The sequence below is a fragment of the Pundamilia nyererei genome, unplaced genomic scaffold (assembly GCF_000239375.1).
Source record: "Pundamilia nyererei isolate P.nyererei 1_Seehausen unplaced genomic scaffold, PunNye1.0 scaffold00129, whole genome shotgun sequence".
NCBI classification, from domain to species: domain Eukaryota; kingdom Metazoa; phylum Chordata; class Actinopteri; order Cichliformes; family Cichlidae; genus Pundamilia; species Pundamilia nyererei.
The window spans coordinates 1236693-1245951 of NW_005187530.1; positions in this window are offsets into that span (position 1 = coordinate 1236693).

A 9259-nucleotide genomic window follows, 5' to 3' on the forward strand; every position below is an offset into this window, starting at 1 on the left:
CACAGTGGCAGATATCCAAGAAAGGGTCTCCAGTATGAAGAATTGGACAGCACCAGGCCCTGACATGGTTCACGCCTACTGGCTAAGTCAGTGGTCATCCTTTTTGAGTCACATTGAATAAAAAAAATAAAATCTTGTCCTTACAATGTCTTTTCCATGGTATGCTCATTGTCTAATGCATTGTAATTGTAAGTTGTTACACAATGAGTGAACATTTTCACAGTCAGGCCAGTTGGTCCTTCTCACATCAGATTTTCTAAAACATTTGTTGTGCTTTATTTTTGCTGCATCAAATTCAGTAAGCTGCAGTTTAGAACTTTCAGAAGAGACGTAACATGCTGACAAATGGTGACATTCAGTCCTTTACAGTTTAAATATTTACACTGGGCCAAAGGCAATGTCATTATCGTTAAAGGTTTTGTCATCTATAGTCTTATTCTCTTCTGATGAGAAACTGAATCTGCATCATCACAAAAATTACAAAAACTGTATAACAGTTATGTAATATCTGTCACAACAGCTCAGTAATCAGAGCCATTATTTGCAGAACATTGGTGAAACCACATGTTTCCCAGCACAAAGCAAGAAAATCTTTTTTTTTCTGCACACAATGCAGGGATCAATTAAAGCAGTGACGCTGTTATGCTGTGAATGCGTCAACAGCAACAGAGTATTGTCAGACACTTTTAAAGGGATTCGGTCTCAGAGTAGGCTGTAGCAATCCTCTGATTTCCCAACACGAAACATGAACATATGAGCCAATACTCTCTTTTTTTCTCTTCCCCTCTCTTTCTTCCTCTTGCCTTTAGCACTTCCCTCCTTGTGTTACACCTTCCTGTCGCTCCGGCCACCTTCTTTTTCTATCTCTGTCATTTTTTTGTTGCTTTTATTCTGGCTGACACAGGAGATAACTTCAATTCCAAACACTGCAGACTAAAAACAAACCCATTTTGTCACAATGAAAACAAACCACCTTCTCTTCTTTTTTCCTCTCCTTTACTCTTTTCTCCCCCTCTCTCCTGTTTAGCCACAGTAAAAATAAACTACTCTGTCTTTATTTATTTTACAAAGGAAGACTCGACCACCACAGAGTTTCCTCCGGGTCATTTAAACCTTAGTCTGCCTAATTTCCCTGTTAGAACAACTTAATCTGATACCTCACACTGCTAATTGATGGCATGCAAATGTGTCAGTGAACCAATTACATGTCAATATCCAGATTTACCATGCCATTTTGGAGATTAGGCTTTAGTGAAACTCTATACGGTGTACCAGAGTGATCTCTTGTCTTACGTAATGATGTTAAACCATCATATGTTCATTATGCTCAGTGGCATGCCAAAAAGCATTGAAATCGGTGCTGAAATTTAGCAGGAATCAGTTCTGGAAAGGGTGACACATTATTGATGCCTCTTATGTCCATGTATGTGGTCACAAGGAAAGCCAAGATTGCTGATAGGTTTACATGTGGGTGTGTTATGGCTAAACATGCGAGGTTGTTTCAGTAAGTGTTAATGATCCAAGAGTCTCAGGACACACTCGGCTCACTCATTTTGGCTTCAGAGGATTAAAGAACTCAACAGTTGCTGTGGTTACACAAGCCAAATGTTTCCTGTCCAGATATAATTGATGAGTACCACCACCAAAGTATTTACACGAGTGCTGGATAAAATAATGGGATAAGGTGTCCTGTTTACATATTCTGCATGAGATTCTAAGTCCAGTGTACATAGAAATCAGCCTTCGCTGCAGTACTGCTGAGCACCTGTGTGTATGTGTTTCCTTACACAAGAATGAGAGAAAGAAAGATGCAAACACAAAAACACCCAATAATATTTCAGTTATTTAAAAACCTATAGAGGTCACATGTTCAAGCACGGTCACCAAAATTATGGATACTGACAAATGAGATAATAGATGGAAGAGTACATGCTCACTTTCATTTGTCCAGGATTTAAACGCACCACAGTCATACCCATGATCACTTTGTTTACATGATGCAAGCTTTTCTGATTGGGTTCATTCTTACTTAAATATATATTCCAATAACTACTGTAATAAAAGTGCTTACCTAAAGTAAACTGCTTGGTATAAAAAGTAGCCATAAATATGAAGAAATTAATAGAATATTGTGCAACAAATGAACGAACGAACGAACCAACAAACAAAACTGCTAAATATTTGTAACTCTAGACACAATTTTCAATATTTTGTGGCACTTTTAGGGCTTTTGATGTTCACTTTTGTCCTCTAAACCACAGGTTAGGAACGCTATTTGAATTCTAATTCAACTAACTCTTTAATGCTTTATAACAGTCTTTGTTTTTTAAATTTTAATGGGACAGTTTTACGGGCCACTTCCTGTTATTTTCTTCTCTTAAGTTTGTGTTTGATTAAATCTATGTTTTGAAGCTGCACAGCATAGTTACTCCATATCCCAAATTTCCAAATAGTTTAGTAAATAAAGTAGTTCTAATATTGATACCTACTAATTACATTTTCTGTTGGTTGGAGAATCAAATCGCTAATCCAAACTGTGAAGGTGGGATTAACAGTATTCGCATTGTATTCATGCACCGATCCGTATCCATGAACAATGAGCATAATAATTGGAATAAGTGGAAATGGTATCAACAGACCAAAGTCTGGGAATGCAAACCAAACAAACACAAGTTTTTAATCAGTACAAAAAAGAACAACCCCCCCCCCCTTAAAGTACATATTAACTTTGTTGGGCATACCTGCAACTTTTGCGTTGATTTAAAATTGTCCAAGTGAGAGGCATTTTATTTTTCTTGCTACACTGGCTTATCATTGGAAAAAGACAACAAAACAGCCTTGATTCAAAGAAGAAATCACAGTGTGAGTTGTCAGCAAAGAAGCAACAGAGACTCAGTGTGTTATCTGCCTGGAGTTGGAGCTGGATCTCTCAGCTGATGGAAGAGTTAAAGGACAGTATAACGTGCTGATGTACTGGATTACATTCTAACGACATGGTTCTGTGGTTTCTCTGTTTATTCACTGTAAATGCAGCTAATGTCTTTCTTTAGATGTAACGCTTCTGCTCACTCCATCTTTGCGGCATCCTCTGTCAACAAATAAGCTGACTCTGTATCCATACATCATTTATGTAGTCTGATTGAAAGATGTCTCTCTGCCATCTGCTTCGGAAAACAGGTCGCCCAGTGCACACCACAAATGTCACTACATGTGCCAACAGCTTTATCCACAGCATCAAACTCTCTACCTTTTATTTATGAAATCTCTCATGCTGTTCATCTTGCATACTGTTCCTTTGTTCTTCCATGTCTTTCATTCTGTCTCATCAGCAGCTCTTTGAATTTCTTTTACTTTTGTATTCATTTTCCTTCCTTAATCTTCTTTGGTTTTTATCATCACATGCAGGAGCTCTCACATTTGTTCCTCTAAGCCTCCCCATCTCCTCGTTCTCAAACACATTGCCAGCTCAACTCCCTTCTCTGTCTCCATTATATCATCATCATCATGTACATACAACATGACACATTGTTCAAAAGTAGAGCTTGAATTGTGTTAAGAAAAGACAGACTACCTTTTGTCTTGTAAAATCACTACCAGGTTGTTTCCAATAGGTTAGCCAGGTCTTTACTTGGGTGATAAACAGCCCAGTCACCTCTTCTTCTCCCTTCCCAGAACCCCATTTACTTTGACTCAATATTTTGTTTTCACTAAGTGAATCATTAATCACCTTTTGACTGTTTCCTCTTTGGAAGTATCATTTCGACTTGTTTCTTTAAGGGGCTTTATTGTGCATCTTTGTCATTTGCTTTGTTAGCCTTTTGTTAGTGAAAGGATCTGTTATTCATATTCCCCACTGCGTACACAGTGCTAAATATTGCCATTGTCTCATTTATGTTCTTTCCCACAACAGAGAGCTAAATATGCCAAGTATATTGTTCATCAAGCCAATATGTTTTACAGTTTGTGCTCTGAAAGGCTTCTTTTCTATTCAGCACACTGGCCATGCACTGAAAAGGAAAAGGATGGTTGGATCATCAGCCCTGTGACGACAGCATGGTAAATAGGCAATACATGTAAAATAAAGATGGGATGTGTCTCACTGTGTGTGAGTATGTGTGTGTGTGTTTAGTACACATTTCCAGGAATATCTGGACAGAGAGCCTTTTCATTTGTGTGTCATGTGTGAGCATTCAAGTAGAGATAGTGGGTCTGTGGTGTGTCATTTTGCCTAAAAAAATTAAGAACACATTGGCTAAAATGTGTGTATGTGTGCATGTGCATGTGTGTATTTGTGAGAAAAACTAGTAGACAGCCTCCCTAGCAACATCTGGCCATGCATCCTTTATTGCTCCTTTCGCACAAAGAAAGACAGTATTGTATGAAGGCAATTAGGCTAACACACACAAACATCCTGCAGCATAGCATGTGTGTGTGATTGACCCGCACTGATGTACACATACATGGTTGTGTTTAAGCAGGCAGATTAGTGTGCAGCGCAGCAAGAGCATGCATTATTTCATTAATTATATTACCATATCATTTCTTTGATCACTACAGCAAGACTTTGAAGAAATTGTGGAAAGTCTTATGAAAACACACTTCTCTGATTACTGCCAGTATTACATTATACATCATTAGATGTGCCACAGATCCTTGTGATCCAAAATCAAACACCAACAGAGAGGGTTTAAAGAAAAAGTTATCTTAAATAGTGTTAAGGGTGTTATTAATCACCACGCAGCAGCAATTTACCAACACTGTCTTGAAATCGCCGAACGAAACTGTTTTTTAACAGCTCTGGGTTTATGCAGTACCTGTCGTCCTGACAACAGTGACCCATGGTTAGTGTATGACATCATTGCTGGCTCTAATTAGGCTGTTGGGGAAAATCCCTTGCTCTCAGCCCAAAACGACCACCACGCTCCATCAGCTATCTAGCCTTCTAGGAAACACTTAGTGTTTGAGTGAAAACTTCTGCACTCATTAGCACACATGGCTAACAGACTAATGCAAATGAATGCAAATATGCAAAGCCAAAAAGACGTCTATAGATACTGCTAGAAGCTTACAAAGCTAAACCACAATATCTGTATGTCTGGATGCTGTCATGCTTTAATATTTACATGCATTTTTATTTAGATTTCTGACCATGCACACATGCTTGCACACATCACATTCACTAGCACACATACACAGAACAGCAGCTGTGAACAGACTGAGACAAATTACAAAAGTGTTCCACCTATCAGAAAAAGTATATGCTCTCACTTCTTCAACTCTTCCAAACAGTTTGCACAGAACTAAAACGTGCCTGCTTCAAGCAGATATGCACACCGCATCGGTTCTATAGACCTTTACTGTTCTTAAGCACAGAAATTGCTCCTTAACAAGTAACATTTAAAAGAAAGCACGATACCTTGGTAACTGAGGTCAATTTGTCCACATATTTGCATATGGTTAAAATACATTTGTAGAATAGCTCCAGATGTCACAGATTAGTCGACAGGCAGAAGTTTTTTATTACCCTTTACTTCCCAAAAATGGTGCAAATGAAGATTTATTTTGCAAGAAAAATATTCAGGAATGAAGTGGCAACACTTAGCCAGCTACAAGCCACATAAACAGGAACAAAAAGAAGAACACGAGTTAATAAGTCTCTGAGCAACTTGGCATGTTTGATGATTCAGATGTCAGTAGATGTGCAGTGTGTCAGTTTTAGTGTCCATACATGCAAATGAGCGGATGCTGCTCAAAATGCCAAATCGCCCTCATTGATATCGCCCAGTGGGAAAATGAGCTGTTGCCCACTTGGAATTTGAACCAGAGCAAACAGGGGTGTAACCTTGTAATGCATCAAGGAGTGACTCCACCAGGGTGTGGTGCCTCCATCACGATCAATTTAACTGCACGTGTCAAGAGAGCAAGTGTGTGTGTGGGTGTCTCAATCTGGGAGTTGCACTGTGGTTGAAAATAAAAAAAGAAAAGGTGGAAAAAAGAGAAACAGCTGAGATAAAAACAAGATAAACACAATATATAAGCCCTTAGAATGAAATTGGACAAAAAAAAAGATGATATTTATTTGTGATGTTTACACATGCTGGTTATAGGAATTTGTTAACCATCAAAGTAAAATGCATCTTATGTAAGCTTGAAGGCTGGCAAATGTCAGGCCTTTCCTTTAAGTAGAAACGCACAAATGTTTTAGGCCAAGCTCTGATCAAGATCAGTACAGCAGGAACAAAATACATCTCCAACATTTTATTACTGCCGCACTCACATAGGCCTCTTGTCTCTTCCCATTTGTTTTTATAACACAGGTTAATTGTTGGACGTTTTGTGGTTTGGTGATAGGTTTGGCTAGATTTGGGCAGTTTTGAACTTAAGTTGAAGGAGAACTTGAGGTTATGTTAAAATTGAAATAAGAGGAACTTTGTTGAAAAGAGCAAATTTGACACGGTAACTTTTCCCTATGTAAATTTTATGGCTTTATACATGTGGTTTGGGAGCACTGTTAATGATCATCCAGTTAAAAGCAAACCTGCTGGTCATAAAGAATTACTTGCAAAGAAGCGCAGTCATTTGATTTAAAGTGGCAAAATTTGAAAGTAAGTGTAAAAGAAAGAATTTAGTGAGACAGTGTTGGTGTAGTTTTCATTAAAAATGCAGGCTGTAGATGTGGTTTAACGTGAATCAATTTATCATTTAATCACAGCCTCAAAACAATTTAGAATGACAAAAAATTGAAAGAAAAGTGTCTTCTGTGCAACAAAACTGGCTCCAGTCATGAAATGTTTCTGTCACTCAGAAACGTGCACATTAAATGCTGTCACCTCCTTTTTATTCCATGAGGCCATTCTTCTTCAGGCAGGGCCGTTGCTTTGGCTAATGACTCCCGTGAGATCACTTCAAAGCCAGCTGAAACCTACTGAAAGCTGTCTGCTGATGAAGACTGGGTCAAAGTGACACACATACACAACATTTACACAACCAGGCAAGCGTGCCCCGACACACACAGTCAAATGCTCGGAGCACAGAGTGCCGTCTGTCCCTGTTGCCAGCTGACATCACCTTTTTATGAAGTGCACCCTGTTTTACACTGGCTAGGTCCTTGTGTGGATTAGACTGAGCTGTGAACTCGGCCAGGCTGAAAGTAATACTGCTGAAGGGAAGAATATGGGAAGGAAACCTGGAGTTGTGACTAGGAGTATGTAATCAGACCTGAAGTTGGGGCATTTTAGGTCTGGGGTAGTTTGGATTAGAGCAGAGGTTATTAGCCTAGGTAGAGCATCTTAAGCTAGAGATGGGATTTATTTATGGTGGAAAGGGGGAGGCTCAGGTTCTGGCTTTGAGCTATTAGAGCAAATATGGGTAGTTTTAGAGTTCAAGGACAGGACCTCAAAGGGGAGAGTTGTTTCTGAGGTCTGGATGATTAGATTTGGTTTGACCCTGACCTTATTGGATATAATTATAAAGTAAAAGTGAAAAAAAAAAAAGAAATACAAAGGTAAAGAACCAGCAAGTTCACTAATTGTATTTGATTTATAATGGGCTCTGACTTCATTACAGACAGCTCTTCCTGGAGAAGGAAGCAGTTTTATTGGCATCCTTTCCAGCTTTTCCCCCAGCTGGATTTAAGCCAGTAAACTGTCCTACCTACCTTGCAGGACAGTCTGGTAGGGAATGCTGGACCTGAGCAGGAGAAAGGATCCAAGACTCCCACTCCTGCAGCTGAAGTCAGAAATTATCACATCATTAATCTCACTCATTTTACACAGCTAATCATGGCTCTGACAAGGGCATGGCACTGCAGTTGGAAGCCCATTGTATTGAGATAGACATTTTCCAGCAGTGCTGAAGCAGGCGTTTCAAAGGATTAGAACAAATCTTGTGGTGGGGTAGTATGTCTCTCATACTCCTGCTACTCCCACCACACTAACTCAACAGATTTCTTTTTTTCAGAATGCATCTGAGTGGGTAGCTGTGGGCATGTCTAACAGTGAATTTGATTGATAACCTCATTCTCTGTGAGAAATTATAAGTTCTTCTTCTTCCAGTTTTTATAAAAACTTTTCTGATGTCCCAAGTTTTTCCAACGCTAACTACTTCAATAGAAGGTTAACCACAACATTGTTTGCAACCACTTAGCACAAAGGAAGTGAAACAGCATCAGCTTTTTCGCAGCAGCCTGGATAAACATGTCCTGCTAATTTATAGACAATGAAGTTAACAGTCGGTCTCACATGGCTCATATTTCTACTCTGTTCTGGAAGGAGATACAGGTGAAACCTCATTATATTCTACGGTGTTCCTGGTTACATTCAGCTAATTATACAGCAGGACAGAGAAACTCTTCCATCCATCTATGCTCATGGTGGCTGAAGCCTAGCCTATGGGCAAAAGACAGAGTACACAGAGTTTGGGCAGGTCACCAGTCCGTTTGAGGGCTCAGATTCACACCTATGGCCAATTTAGAATGAACAGTAACACCAATCAAACCAACAGGTCCCAGCCAGCATATTAGAACAGAGGAGTTTCTTCCTGCAGGGCAACATCATTAAAGCACCACCATCCTGTCTGACACAAGACTTTTATATTCAGAGCAGTATCCTTACTGAGCGGCTGAACTGTGGGAGATGTTTTTCATTGACACTTACTTGCAAACAGCACACCATAAAAGCTCTTGAATGCAGCATGGCTCCTCATGAAATAGTAAAAACACTGATACAGTAAATTGGAAGGAATTACTCAAGCGACTCTCTACACAGGAGTAAAAGGAATATAAATCTATATAGAACTGCTTAATTCCCACTTCGCTTTTAAAAACACTCCCTGCAGTAAAATGTTCTGTTTTGCTGTCCTATCTAATGATCTCCACAAAATATCAGAAACAAACGTGGATGTAAGTCTAATTTTAGGGAATGATTTTGATTCTAATGGTGTTCAGTGAGTAAGCAGTTGACTGACATAATTTTGTGCTTGAAAGTGTTTTTCTTCCGCGTTTAAGAAAATGCAGATTTCCACCAGATGAGGACACATTTGGAAACTAATAAAAGATTACCTTATGATAGGGTCTGCTGTAGAGGGAGGAAAAGTTTAGCATATCTGATAAAGATCTCCTTCATCACCAAGGACTCAAGGTGCTTTTTAAGGTCAACAAAATTATACAAGAACAAGAAATATATTTATAGTGTAGTGCAAACACAGACAAGAAAAAATCTCTCTCTCTCTCTCTCTCTCTCTCTTTCTATATATATATATA